General features: G+C 35.6%; 1 protein-coding gene across 1 annotated transcript in view; it reads left to right on the forward strand.

The window, feature by feature from the left end:
- Positions 1-706: 706 nt before the first annotated feature.
- The window catches only part of DAT (Sodium-dependent dopamine transporter), a 212,115-nt gene continuing 198,057 nt past the window's right edge, over positions 707-14,764 (forward strand). The window contains exon 1 of the mRNA XM_069847634.1: positions 707-818. The gene's annotated coding sequence lies outside the window, so the exon portion shown is untranslated. The remainder of the gene's footprint in view (positions 819-14,764) is intronic.

Here is a 14,764-nt window from a genome sequence, read left to right on the forward strand (position 1 = left end):
GAGGAACATAGGTTAATGGTGTTTGACAATAAGGTGCTTAGGAAAATATTTGGGGCTGAGAGGGATGAAGTTACAGGAGAATGGAGAAAGTTACACAACGCAGAACTGCATGCATTGTATTCTTCACCTGACATAATTAGGAACATTAAATCCAGACGTTTGAGATGGGCAGGGCATGTAACACGTATGGGTGAACCCAGAAATGCATATAGAGTGTTAGTTGGGAGACCGGAGGGAAAAAGATCTTTAGGGAGGCCGAGACGTAGATGGGAGGATAATATTAAAATGGATTTGAGGGAGGTGGGATATGATGATAGAGACTGGATTAATGTTGCACAGGATAGGGACCGATGGCGGGCTTATGTAAGGGCGGCAATGAACCTTCGGGTTCCTTAAAAGCCAGTTGTAAGTAAGTATGCAGTGCTCTGGTCACGTGTCCAACCCATTTAATCTAAAAGAAAGGAATATTCCAAAGAAGTGTGAAATGGCTTAATGCTCGAAATAGACGGGCCTCCCCCCGATATGAATTTAAAGCTTTGCTACGCAGCGTGACTTGTAAGCGACCTGATCCGCGTGCGCGCCGGTACGTCAAGGGGGATAAAAATCCTCGCGCTACTAAGATTCTATTGGCGAGCGTGCGAGTGCGCAGGGCTGGCGGGCGACTGGTGGCTTTTTGACCGGGCCGGGCGCACCACCACTTGCTGCTGGCGGGCGCATGGGGCAGAGCGACTCAAGCTTCATCCTGCTGGTCACGCTGTGGCGACTGCACTCCCCCTGCTGCTGCCTGCTGCCCGCGTCATGCCACCTCTAGTTACCAGGTAAACACACTTATTCTTTTCCACACTTCATCTAAGAGCCAAAAATATTTTTTTAATATGTCAGGTTACCGACAACAAAAATCTATGTTAATTTTTAATAAACCATGTACTGTTTCTGTGGTATCTCTAGATCTGATTTTTAAATAGGATTTCTAAATAAACTGTCTGTGTTTAAAATCGCCAACAATGAAAGCAGTGCGATAGTACCGATAGTATAGCGTTCGGAGTTCAGGAAATACCATTGGGCATACAGACGTCGTCTTAGCGGACTTCACCCTTCTTCGTAACGTAACTAAAATAAGTTGTTTACGTATTTTCTAAAAATAACAGAAGTAAATCTAAATAATGTATCTAAACATTGCTTCAAATATAAACGCTTTATATTGTTTATAAATATACATATATCAGTTTATTAAATTTCTAATAACCGAATAACTGGAATAGATTTAATTCTGTTATTTTATATAGATGCCGTACGTTAGAAAAGTCCACACCTGTGGAGTAACGGTCAGCGCATCTGGCTGCGAAACCAGGTGGCCCGGGTTCGAATCCCGGTCGGGGAAAGTTACCTGGTTGAGGTTTTTTCCGGGGCTTTCCCTCAACACAACACGAGCAAATGCTGGGTAACTTTCGATACTGGACCCAGGACTCATTTCACCGGCATTATCACCTTCATTTCATTCAGACGTTAAATAACCTAGATGTTGATACAGCATCGTAAAATAACCCAATAAAATAAAAATAAAAACGTTAGAAAATACGTAAATATAAACATCAAATTGAATTGTATTATAAAGAGGGAACATGTTCGCTATGAGGACGCCTATAGGCCTACAGGTTGATCCGTAAGTAATGTCATTAATTTCAGGGGGTTATCCATTGAGATATTCGAAACAAAAAAAGTTTAATAAAATTTTAATCGTTTTTGATTTCTTAACGAAATAAAAATTGTTTTATAAGAAATATTTCATAGTGTGTTTTGGGAAAGCCATTAATTTAATTCCGAATATGCTCAGTCAATAATAAATGATTGAAAGAATTTTAGTTTTGTTCTTTAAATGTGCAGAAATTTCTTCCGAACTGTAACTTTTCATTCCACAAAGAAAGTTTAAAATGTTACAGTTGTTCGGATAAAATTTCTGCAGAGTTAAAGGATAAAACTAAAATTCATAATCTATTATCTGCTGCAAAAAAAAATCTGAAAGTTAGAATTTATAAAATAGTTATATTACCGGTTGTTCTTTATGGTTGTGAAACTTGGACTCTCATTTTGAGAGAGGAACATAGGTTCAGGGTGTTTGAGAATAAGGTGCTTAGGAAAATATTTGGGGATAAGAGGGATGAAGTTACAGGAAAATGGAGAAAGTTACACAACACAGAACTGCTCGCATTTTATTCTTCACTTCCAGACGTTTGAGATGGGCAGGGCAGGGCATGTAGCACGAATGGGCGAATCCAGAAATGCATATAGAGTGTTAGTTGGGAGGCCGGAGGGAAAAAGACCCTTGGGGAAGCAGAGACGTAGATGGGAAGATAATATTAAAATGGATTTGAGAGAGGTGGGATATGATGGTAGAGACTGGATTAATCTTGCTCAGGATAGGGACCAATGGCGGGCTTATGTGAGGGCGGCAATGAACCTCCGGGTTCCTTAAAAGCCAGTAAGTAAGTATATCTCAAAGAATAACCTCTTGAAATTAATGACATTACTTACGGTCCGCTCTGTATATCCAATGGTATTTTCTAAATTCAGAATGCTCTACAGTTTATACATATAAGATGTTTCAAAAGTACCGCATAATTGCAATACCGATAATTAAAATTAAATGAGGAGATCTGAGAGAAAAAGTTCAGACACGACAAACCTTCTATTCAGAAATGAGAATGCTTCCTTGTTAGTCGGCTGGGGGGCTTGCCTGCCGACCTGGAGATGCGCTCGGGCGTGGGTTTGATTTCCGTGGTTGGTTTTTTTCCGAGGTTTTTCCGTCCTTAAGACGAATGTCAGATAATATGGCGATTCCTCAGTCTCATATCGACAATTATTACAATCTCGTTATCACCAATCCCATTGACGCTAAAGAACCTTGTAGTTGATACTACTTTGTTAAATAATCAACATAAATAAAGTTATTGATGACGTCATAGCTCGCACAACAATAATCGCAAAAATATTTTGTTTCGATAAAATTATTCCTTCCCAAATACAAAATATGACGTGTCGAACTTTTTGTTTAAAATCCCCTCATTCAATTTTAATTGCAGTTACTCGTATGCGTTATTTTGAAACACCCTGTATGTTACCTCTTAACTTTTTTTAGTAGATTATTTTACGACGCTTTATCAACATCTTAGGTTATTTAGCGTCTGAATGAGATGAAGATGATAATGCCGGTGAAATGAGTCCGGGGTCCAGCACCGATAGTTACCCAGCACTTGCTCATAATGGGTTGAAAGAAAGCCCTGGAAATAACCTCAACCAGGTAACTTGCCCCAACTGGGAATCGAACCCGGGCCACCTGGTTTCGCGGACAGACGCGCTAACCGTTACTTAAGTTCTGAAGTTTTCAAAGCGAACTCTTTGTATTCAAAGTCGTTGGTTGAAAAATCTGTTTTTAATCCTGTAGGCTATTTAATGGTTTCCGTTAAATTTTCCACCTGATTACATGCACAGTTAAGTTACAAATTAAACTTCTCGTATTTGGAGGTCCTCTAAGAAAACCTGCTTTTTAACAAATTTGCAAAGCAAATTCCTCATATTTCATGTCGTCGAAAATAAACTCTGCGTTTTAAGCTATTGTTTAAATAGTTTCTGTCGTACTTTTCCAATTAAATTTCAAGTAAGTTTCAGAGTAAGTTACTCGTAATGGCGAAAAAATGCGAAAACCTTTTAACCGTGTTTTAAAATTATTGCTGAGATATTTCACCGCCTAAATTATAAATAAGTTTACCCTCATATTAGGTAACAACAAAGTTGTGTTTAATCGTATTTTTTTCGTGGGTAGTGTCTGTGATGCTACAACACTTCAAACAAGTTTACAAAGCTAACTCCTCGTATTTAACCTCATTGATAGCGTAGTCAGCATTGTAATCGTAGCAGCTGTTAGCGTCGCGCATTACAAGTGCTATGTTCGGTTCAAGTTTGTCGAGTATGGCCCAGTTCGATATTCGCCGATGTTCGCTCTTCAGTAGGAGGCCTGTCGTGTTTGTTCCATCTTGTTATAAACATATTCGCTGTCCTCCATTCTCACCACTTCATGTTTTAACCGCTTAACGATCTTGTGATTAGTTTTTCATATGAAATAAGACGAAGTTTGTAGTGTTTTGGTTGTCTTTCTATGTTCGAACATTGTAGGACACAAGTAGCTATATTAAATAATTTTCGTGGTACATTTTTCATATAGTTTTCAAATAAGCTTACAAAGTGAACTTTTAAGTTATTTCACGTAATCTTCAATAAAATATCGATGGCTAAGAAGTAATACTTCGTATCTGTGAACTTGCAGATGAATCAGAAAACTGTTTGAAAAATTAATTTCTCTCAAAATAGACACACTTTTTATATGTTTCTACTTTGCGCAAGATCTTCTACTCGATGACAAAATATTAGTTAACTGTCTAATTTTGTGAACATAAAAATAATGTAGTGAATCCAAATAATAATGCAATTATTGAACTAAATGACCATTTTTGTAGATACAAGGCATTACTTCTTAATCATCGATATGCGTTTTCATCGTGTTTTTAAATAGTTCCATACTATTTCATCTAAAGTAAGTTTCAAAGTAAACTCGCTTTTAAAGTAATCGAAAAGTGAACTATGTGGTTTTAATCGTGTTTTTAATGGCTTGTATGTTACTGCTTCACGTACATATGGAGCAAATGCGACTTTAAATTGTGTTTCAACAGGTTCGTGACTGAAAAAAATACATGTATTTTTATAATGTATGTTTATAGTTTTTGAGGGATCTAGACACAAATACTTTTTTTTTTTTTGTAATTATACCACTAAAATACTAGATCTGTAGCGTTACCCTGTAATTATTATTATAGAGTATCTTTTTATTTCGTGTTTGACAATAGACAATAATCGCCTTCGAGATTGTCACAGAGGTTTATTTTTAAACACCTGGTACTAAAAAAAAAAGGTTTTGGTATAACGTCTGTCCGTCCACCTGTTTGTCTGTGAACAGTCTTTTCTCGTAATTATTGTTGAACGGACTTTTTTATATTAAATATTCACGATTCTATTAATTCATGAAATTTTTGCTTGAGAAATAACGACCATTTCATTAGAAACGGACAAAAAATGACTTAACCTACTCGAAAATAACCCAAAACGTTTTCCTGATATTGGGCACACCAGACTTTTACAGCTACAAAACTTTCTGGTTCATCAGAGACACTGAAGAGTGTGATCTCAGAACGCATTGTCCATTTTTATGAAAGGATTGGGCTATTTTTTTTTATCCATGACCATAACGAAAAACATGCCTTTACTAAATACTTTTACGTTTGTAAAGTAGGCTTTCATTCAACATTACTTTATTCCACTAGTGAGATAAAAACTTTACCTCACAGTTTCAACTTTATCTCACATTTCATTAGTATTTTCTAGTACCCGGTCACACACATATACTTTTCCATTGAACTATTACTCAAGAAGTTAATATATTAGTTACTAGATGTCACTACCTTTACTTCTTTATTACCATTTCTTAAATATACGTACACTCAATCTCCTTCTCTTTTCTCTATCTACTAAGTGCATTGCATCCATAGAGAGAGAGAGAAATAACTCCTCCGGCCTTAATTAAGGATGACCGCGAGGATCCGGAAATTAATAGCAAACATATATAATCAATTAAATATGAATATTGTTATAAAACTAAAATGTAATAATTAAGCATCACTGATTATCAATTATAAAATAAAATCTTAGAAGATGATTATAAAATTGTACTTATAAATAAAAGATTTTATTTAAAATTAACATATCCTTAATTAAGGCCTTCTGAATGGTATAAATGAAACTGTATAATCTGCAGGTAATCTTTAAGGATTTGCGAGATGATTTTTTTGAATTTCATAAGATGATATTGATAATTTTTTAAAAAATTATATGTAAATTTTGGTAAAGAACTCCGAGCACCAAAAAATAAACCTGTCACTGACCAATTGAAAATATTGTAATAATTTACTTTTTGGGAATCTGCGAAGTTGGGTTTATAGGATTTTATAATATTTTATAACATCACACCTTAGTCAACTGAGCTAAACAGACACGACGATTAATTACGTTTTAATATTCCTCTTAAATTTACAGAAGTAAAATGTGAAATTATTTCAATCACATTAGTCCCGTGAACACTTCTAAATAATCCCTGAAACTTCAAAAAGACGAAAATACACGTTTAAAATGAAAATATATATATTAAAATTATATAATTAATTATAATTTGTTATTTATCCAACGCCTTAGCTACCATTCTTCACATCGTAAATATAAAGGTCTTGGTCTTTTTAGGGTACGCTGGGAATTCACGCTACAACATATTAACGGCTTACGGGTATTACACAAAACTAATGATCCTTACATTAATTCCACTAGGAACCTTATTGAGGAGAGTAAAGCATGATTAAATAGCCTTAAATTAACTCCTGTCAATTCTTTTTTAAATAATCGTGAAAATTTTGTGGACTCTCGAAAAGTTAGAGACGCTTTAAGAGAAAAAGAATTTGAAAATGGTGTACATTGCAACAAAAGGGTAAAGGAGTGATTCTTAACAAAGAATTCCCCCAGAAAACAGCTGGATAAGAAATCACAAAGGTCTAACCCTCTCGGAATGGATAGATGCCCTTAAAATGGTAGGCTATGTCGCTCCGGTCCGAGCTGTACCGGGTAGAAGTCGGGATGGTACCCGCTGCAGGCGCTGTCTCAGCGAGATTGAAACTCTTCCCCATATCCTTGGCTTCTGCCCCTATAGTGAGACCCTTCGCAACATCCGTCACCATGCTGTCCGTTCTATGCTGGCCGAGGCACTGAAGGAAGTAGGGTTTACAGTTCATCAAGAGGTGCAGGGACTAGCCACACAAGGAAGTGTTCGGCGAATTGATATCATTGCCATTAAGAACAACTCGGCATACATTCTCGATCCCACCATCAGATTTGAGACACATGCAGATCAACCGCATGAGGTGGATAGTGAAAAGAAACGGATCTATGAACCAACAATCCCGTTCTATAAAGATAAATATAGCCTGTCCCACATTGATGTAATAGGTCTGATGGTGGGAGCACGAGGTACCATACCCTCCTTCTCTGCCAACAAATGTAAAAACCTGGGGCTAACACACAGCATTGTGAAGGAAATAGCCATTAGTGCCCTCAAAGGATCGGTTCAGATATTGAGAAATCATTTGTATGGGAGTGATAATGGAAATTTCAAGTTATCTCAACCGATGGCTGTTGATTGGTTTAGATATCTATGCCAATAAATCCGTACTATTATTTTTCTCGCGGTATATGGCATTCATATCATTCTAACCTATCTGATGATATTTTTTCCCTCCTTTCTTAACTGTAAATGAGCACAAACGCTACTTAGGTGTAAATTTTTCTGACATTTTGTATATTCTTTTATAAAACAGAATTTTTCGTTATGGTCATGGATAAAATTACGTATGGTACTTGTGAGCATGATATTTATTGCGCTCGTGTAATTTAAGCACGAGGCGTCAGCCTCAATAAAGATGCACTTACCTCACAAGTGCCATAAATAGCTATTTGTCCACCGGTCTACGGACTGAGCGAGTTTTCAAGTGACATGCACAAAAACACAAACTTTTATACAAGGATTGGCGTTGTTTTGTTGAAGAAAAGAAGCTTGAAATATAATGATAGAGTTCCCAAACATAATCATATTTAATGTACTGTAAATCATAAAAATGGCTTAATGGAGTGAGCGAGTTTTGGGACCACACCCTTCAATTGTTTTCTGAAAAAAAAAACTATGCCTTTTAATCGACAAAACTTTAGAATATTAAGGATGTAGGATAACGGTTGACAATATTGTGATAGTTCTTTTTGAGAATTTATTACAATTTTACTGAGCTAGAGAAGGACCGGTTTTTTTGCAGAAACTTGTCCACGAACATTCCCTTAATACATTGACGCAAAAAACCGATCTTCCTCTTGCTCAGTAAAATTGTAATAAATTCTCAAAAAGAACTATCACAATACTACTCGTACCACAATATTACCAACCTTTACCCTACATGAATTACTGACAGGATAAAGTACAGTTAGTAATATTAGTCAATTAGAGAGCACTGCAATAAGTATAAGTGGTATTTAGCTATCAAGTCAATCGTCCAGAAGATATAGCAGGCAGATAATGGAATACCGAAATATTTTAAGTTTGGACATAATGCATACCTGTTTCAAATAAACCTTTACCCTTACATAATCGTAACGATTAAAAACGTTCGGTTTTACCCGTGAAATAGTCGGAAATCGATATTTTTTGCAGGTAAAGACTGAGGGCTAAATAAGACAAAATTATTTGATTTGTTGTTATTAAGAAGACTTTATAAATTGATAAGAGGAAACAAACTTTATTGACAATTAGTTCTGGTTAACACTAGGCCTATATCATCTTACTATGGCACTGCGCAAGTTACAGCGATAGGGAGAAAGTATGCAGTTATTTCTTAAAAAATGGATGTGTTGGATGTTGCCTAGTAATCAAAACATCGGTATGCGGGATTTCTCTTGTCTCGTCTCATTTTAACCAAAACACCACACGGTGGAATTGAAGGAATACAGTCTGACTGAAGGTTGATGTATGCATGCTCCACGTACGCAGTAAGTAACACGACAGAACGTACTTCACCTCAGTTCACCCGCTGCAGGCATAAGCGAATGACGGAAGAGTTTGTCAAAAGGGTCACCTTTGCCATGTAAAAATAAGCACTAAACGAATGGTTGGAAACATTGCTTAAGTTAATTAAACTTCATTCACCTTAGATGGAATTTCCTGCATTATGCTGGTATTTCGTTGATGTACGTATACAGCGGTATAGTTTTTATTTATTTATTTTATTGGATTATTTTACGACGCTGTATCAACATCTAGGTTATTTAGCGTCTGAATGAAATGAAGGTGATAATGCCGGTGAAATGAGTCCGGGGTCGAGCACCAAAAGTTACCCAGCATTTGCTCGTATTGGGTTGAGGGAAAACCCCGGAAAAAACCTCAACCAGGTAACTTGCCCCGATCGGGATTCGAACCCGGGCCATCTGGTTTCGCGGCCAGACGCGCTGACCGTTACTCCACAGGTGTGGACCCGGTATAGTAATTTGACATTGACTTCATAACGGTATTACGGATTGCAGCTTTATTTTACGGTACATTGATGTACCTGTAATTATTAATAGGTATATTGGTAACTAGCAGTCGCAGATAAAACACCAGGTCTCCTGAGTAAGAATCATAGCCCGTGAACTCGAAAATGATCATTATCCTTAGTTAACGAAGTTTGCTGTGAACACAACAACATGATATATTAAAGAAATTTTTTGAACAAAAATAGCCGTGAGATGTACGTAAATATTGCGCCATATATTAACGAATTAGAGGAATAAAATTCTTGCTCTTGATTTTCCCTAAATCGATCATGTTTTCATTTTTTTACTGTAGTTGTTAAAAAAAAAGCAGAACTGCAGTACAAACATTTTTTTCGGAATATGTATTATATGAGCCGTTCAGAGCAGAAGTGGTGTACGTCAATTTTGACTTGCACCACTTTTGCTCTGAACGGCTCAAATAAATAATATACAAAATACAATTCCTACTTTCTCTTTGTTTTTTTTTCTCTCTCTCAATCTCTCTGTTCTTCGTATATACATTTACAGGCAAAATATATATTCATGTCATTTAAATTTGTATAATAATATAGTGTTAAAAGTTGTGTAATCAAGACGTACAATGACGACAAGACGAATCATATAATACACAAATACGTAAAATTTAACACGAGAAAGACATATAATACATATTCCGAAGTTATATCGTGTTAAAAGTTGTGTAATCAAGATGTACAATGACGACAAGACCAATCATCTAATACACAAATACGTAAAATTTAACACGAGAAAGACATATAATACATATTCCGAAGTTATATCGTGTTAAAAGTTGTGTAATCAAGATGTACAATGACGACAAGACCAATCATCTAATACACAAATACGTAAAATTTAACACGAGAAAGACATATAATACATATTCCGAAGTTATATCGTGTTAAAAGTTGTGTAATCAAGATGTACAATGACGACAAGACCAATCATCTAATACACAAATACGTAAAATTTAACACGAGAAAGACATATAATACATATTCCGAAGTTATATAGTGTTAAAAGTTGTGTAATCAAGACGTGTAAAAAATTTTGTTAGTTGGGACGCCGGATTTGGGGAGGCCGAGACGTAGATGGAAGAAAAATATTAAATGGATTTAAGGGAGGTTGGATATGTTGGTAGAGACTGGATTAATCTTGCACAGTATAGGTAACGATGGCGGGCTTATGTGAGGGTGGCAATGAACCTCCGGATTCCTTAAAAGTTGTAAGTAAGCAGTTCTGTTTTGAAAACTTTGGAGGAGTAAAATACAGTATTTTTAACGATGTGCAGATGTGGTGGTAGAATTAAACCTCAATGTTACTCACTTCATATAGATACTTTCAGAGAGATTTTGTTCGTGTACCTTACTTAAAAATTCTTCATCTAACATACAACAACCGTATCACTATTAAAAATACGGGTAAAGTCCACTAGGAACATAAGAATTAGAGGACCCACCCCCGTGTAGTGTCATTAATTTCAGCGGGTTACTCTTTAAGACATTTCAAACACGAAAGTTTAATAGTTTTGCTCGTTTCTCCTTTTTTTTCGATATAACAATTGTTTTATATGAAACACTTCCTAGCGTGTTTTGAGAAATACTTCGATTTAATTTCGAATCTACTCAGTAAGTTTGAGAGAGTAGTATATTATTATAATAATTGGTTTAAATAATTTTAGTTTTGTCCTTTAAGTGTACAGAAATTTGATCCGAACAAATATAACATTTTAAAATTAATTTTCAGAACGAAAATTTACATTTGTTCGGATCAAATTTCTGCACATTTAAAGGACAAAACTAAAACTCTTTCAGTCAGTTATTATCATGATACATTTCTCTCTTAAATTGACTGAGCATATTGGTATTTAAATCGATGGCTTTCCAAAAATACGCTATGAAATGTTTCATATAAAATAATTCTTTTCTCGAAAAGGAAGCAAAAACGAACAAAACTGTATTGAAATTTTTGTTTGAAATATCTCAAAGAATAACCCCCGGAATTAATGACATTACTTACGGTTCATTCTGTATATCCACAAAGCCGAGAAAAAGATTAACGGAAATAGCGCGATTCGATTAATGAAACTATCGATATAATTCCTGAATGAGTATATTTTGCTCTAAATGAATATTTAACTGCTTTATTTGGTTCAAGAGTAATGAGTTTGTTGGTCCAGGGAAATATCAATAATAGGCCTAATATTATTCAAGCAATGAGGAAAATGGGCAATCTTAACAAAATAATTTGATTATCGATTACATTGAGATACTGTTGAATAGAGTGGTAGGTCCTATAAATGCATCTTGTTCTGTCCACTATTCATTCGACATTTCATATTAAAACTGCATATTCTTAATACCTGTGTGCTCCAACACTGTGGAGTAACGGTTAGCATGTCTGATCGTGAAACGAGCGGGTCCGGGTTCAAATCCTGGTTGGAAAATTTATCTGGTTGAGGTTTTCTCTGAAGTTTTCCCTCAACCTACTAATAACAAATGCTTGATAACTTTCGGCGCTGGACCCTGCACTCATTTCGCGCTGGTATTATCACCTTCATCTCACTCAGACGCTAGATTACCATAATTAAAAAAACCAGTGTGACGTCAGTATAGGACAACTTTACCAGTATAGATAGAACACAGGTGTACGGAATAATCAGCGGCAATATTTATGAAGATTAATTTTATTATTTGTGTTTTTTAATATTGGTGTCGGCGGAGATTGTTGGAGATTGATTTGTACTCTTGTTGGAGATTAATGGAAATTTTGGAAATGGAGTATTACCTCAGTATGAATATTACTTTCCAAATAATTAACATTAAAGGTTCGTTGGATTCTGGTAAAGATGCAGTGTGGCCAATAGATAGTATTTTTTGGATTGAGACTGTATTTAACACATTTTCATTAAAAACGAAAACAAAACTTGCAGTCCTCAAATTAACACTTTTAAGTTATTAGTGAAATGCAGAATTCTTCGTCTTTTGAGTTCACTAATGTAATCATAACACCTGGAATAACATGTAATGTAGCCTACTTGGATATACAGTAGGGCCTATAATAAAAATTCAAGTGAAAAAAAAAATCTGAAAAAAACTCAGAATGTGAAATTCTTCTATAAAACGACGCAATAGTAATAATTCGCGAATGTGTTCATATTTCGCTATTAGAACTCTATTTCGTGATATGCCGCCATTGTTTTATCTGCATCAATCAGAATAGCTTATTTCGCAAAGATCAGTAAAAATGTATTGTATATCTATTATGTCGTGATTTTCGCGATCTCCATAAATACCCGGCCCTGGGAATAATACACGTAAAACTATTTAAAGTGAATAAAGCACGAAAACTGTTACTAACTTAAATGTTTTCAACAGTTCCTGAAGCCATTGCTTTCACATGGTAAAAGTAACGCTTTTGACCGACTGCTCGTCATTCACTTAGGCTTGTAGTGGGGTGAACTGCGGTGAATTACATTCTGTTGTCTTGTTACGTTGTGCGTGCATACATCAAATTTCAATCAGGCTGTATTCGTTAAATCCCGATGTGTAGTGTGCTGGTTAAAATGGGAAGAAACAAGACAAATCCCGCATATCGATGTTTTGGTGACCAGGCAAACGTCCAACATATCCATGTGCATAATAGACAACTGCTTAGGCCTATCTCTGCTAATCGCTGCGAGTTAGCAGTGGAATTATAACAGGATACATTCTTGATCAGAGCTAATTCTTAATGAAGTTTCCTTCCTATCACTTTATTAAAGTTTTATTAATATAACTTTAGGCCCGGTTGCAGAAATGCAAATCAAATTAGTCCCTGATCACCAATCAGTTGATGCCTGATTTATTTGATTGTTCATTGCGTTGCACAAACGTGAATCTCCAATCAACTTGTCTCGATTTACTAATTGCTGATTTGAGAAAGAAATGCGTAACATTCCTCACTATTCAGCAAATAGTTGATTTGTGGACCCTAACAAGATCAGCCAAGACTGCCTGAAAAATTCCAACAGCATAAAATCTTAGCGTTATTAGAACTTGGTTCATAGGAGAAAGTGGTAGGTTTCGACTTGTCTCTCTGCATATATTTGTTTCAATTTTTGAAAGTAACAAAACACACGAATCCTTACTTAGCCTAAATCTTTGCTCAAATTCTGTGTCATTATCAGGCTTCGAAACTTCGGACCCGATAGAGCAGTTCAGTGGGAAATCCGCATAACGGCGTTCTGAGTATAGTGGTAAAGCATACAGTGGGTGGGGGTACTGTAGAATGAATGCCAAAAAATACGCAAAGGAAAACGCTCTGGATTTGAAGGTTCTGACGAATAATTTGATTTTCATACAAACCTATTTTAAAACTGTGTCTGAAACTATGGCACGGTTAGAAAAATCAGAGCAAGAGATGCCAGAAGCCCTTAAATTAAATGAGGAAATGGCCACAGAATTAATGAGACACCAAGTACACTGGGTACTGAACATGTAAAACAGAAGTGGAAATCAATTTTATGTAAAAATAACGGATATGGAACATTGTGTAATATAAGAAGCAAATTAGTGGACAAGAGTCACCCGAGAATAAAAGACTGTCTCTTAGAGACTGCAATGATGTTAGGTTTCTTCATTTTGCTGCTATCACGTCATGCGACGTAGAGCGCAGCTTTTCACAGTACAAACTGTGTTTGGCAGATAACCTAAAAAGATTTACGTTCGAGACACTGAAAATGTATCTTGTAGTACATTGCAATTCGGTACTGTAACTGCACTTCCTAAAGACGACCAATAGGATAAATTAAGAAATTAAAATTGCTACATGTTTATTTCCACCATTAACACTGTGTATAATTAAACACAAATGATTTTCACATTATTTGACATTGTCATTGTGTAATGTATATTTACTTTCAGAAGGTCCATATGTGTGTGTTTTCCCATACTACCGTACTCTACTCTAAATAGCAACGTTGTTACCTCAACACATCTCTACCTTTCACTACCTGCAGTGAGTCAACAACCTATAGTACATGCACAGTAAACTTATTGTATCGGGTCCCAAGTCTCGAAGCGTGGTCATTATACATAAAAACAATTCATGTCTATCACGGAAATGCCTTCTTCTTAATATTTCCTTCATTCTAAAATTTCTTCATTAGAAGAATCCATTATGTCGAAAACAATATTATTATGCTGTAACTATTTACTATTTATAAATTGCAATAACTGCACTATAAAGAGAACAACATAAATACTTGATCAGTGATCAGTCACTTAACCAGCAAAAATCTGTTGATCAAATCTGATGGAAGACTGATCTCCGATCAAATACTGATTGTTCTTTCTGCAACAGAAATAGAACTGATGGCCAATCAAGCCTTCCTTGATCGCCAATCATATTTAATCGGTGTTTCTGCAACCGGGCCTTAAATTAATAATATTTTGCGAGTTTACATTATCTTCATTCTAAAATGTATTTTTGTATCATTTTTGTATCTTCAACACTGAAATTTCATCGGCACTTATCGCCACCCAAGAAGAGACCGTTTCAA

The sequence above is a fragment of the Periplaneta americana genome, chromosome 15 (assembly GCF_040183065.1).
Source record: "Periplaneta americana isolate PAMFEO1 chromosome 15, P.americana_PAMFEO1_priV1, whole genome shotgun sequence".
NCBI lineage: Eukaryota > Metazoa > Arthropoda > Insecta > Blattodea > Blattidae > Periplaneta > Periplaneta americana.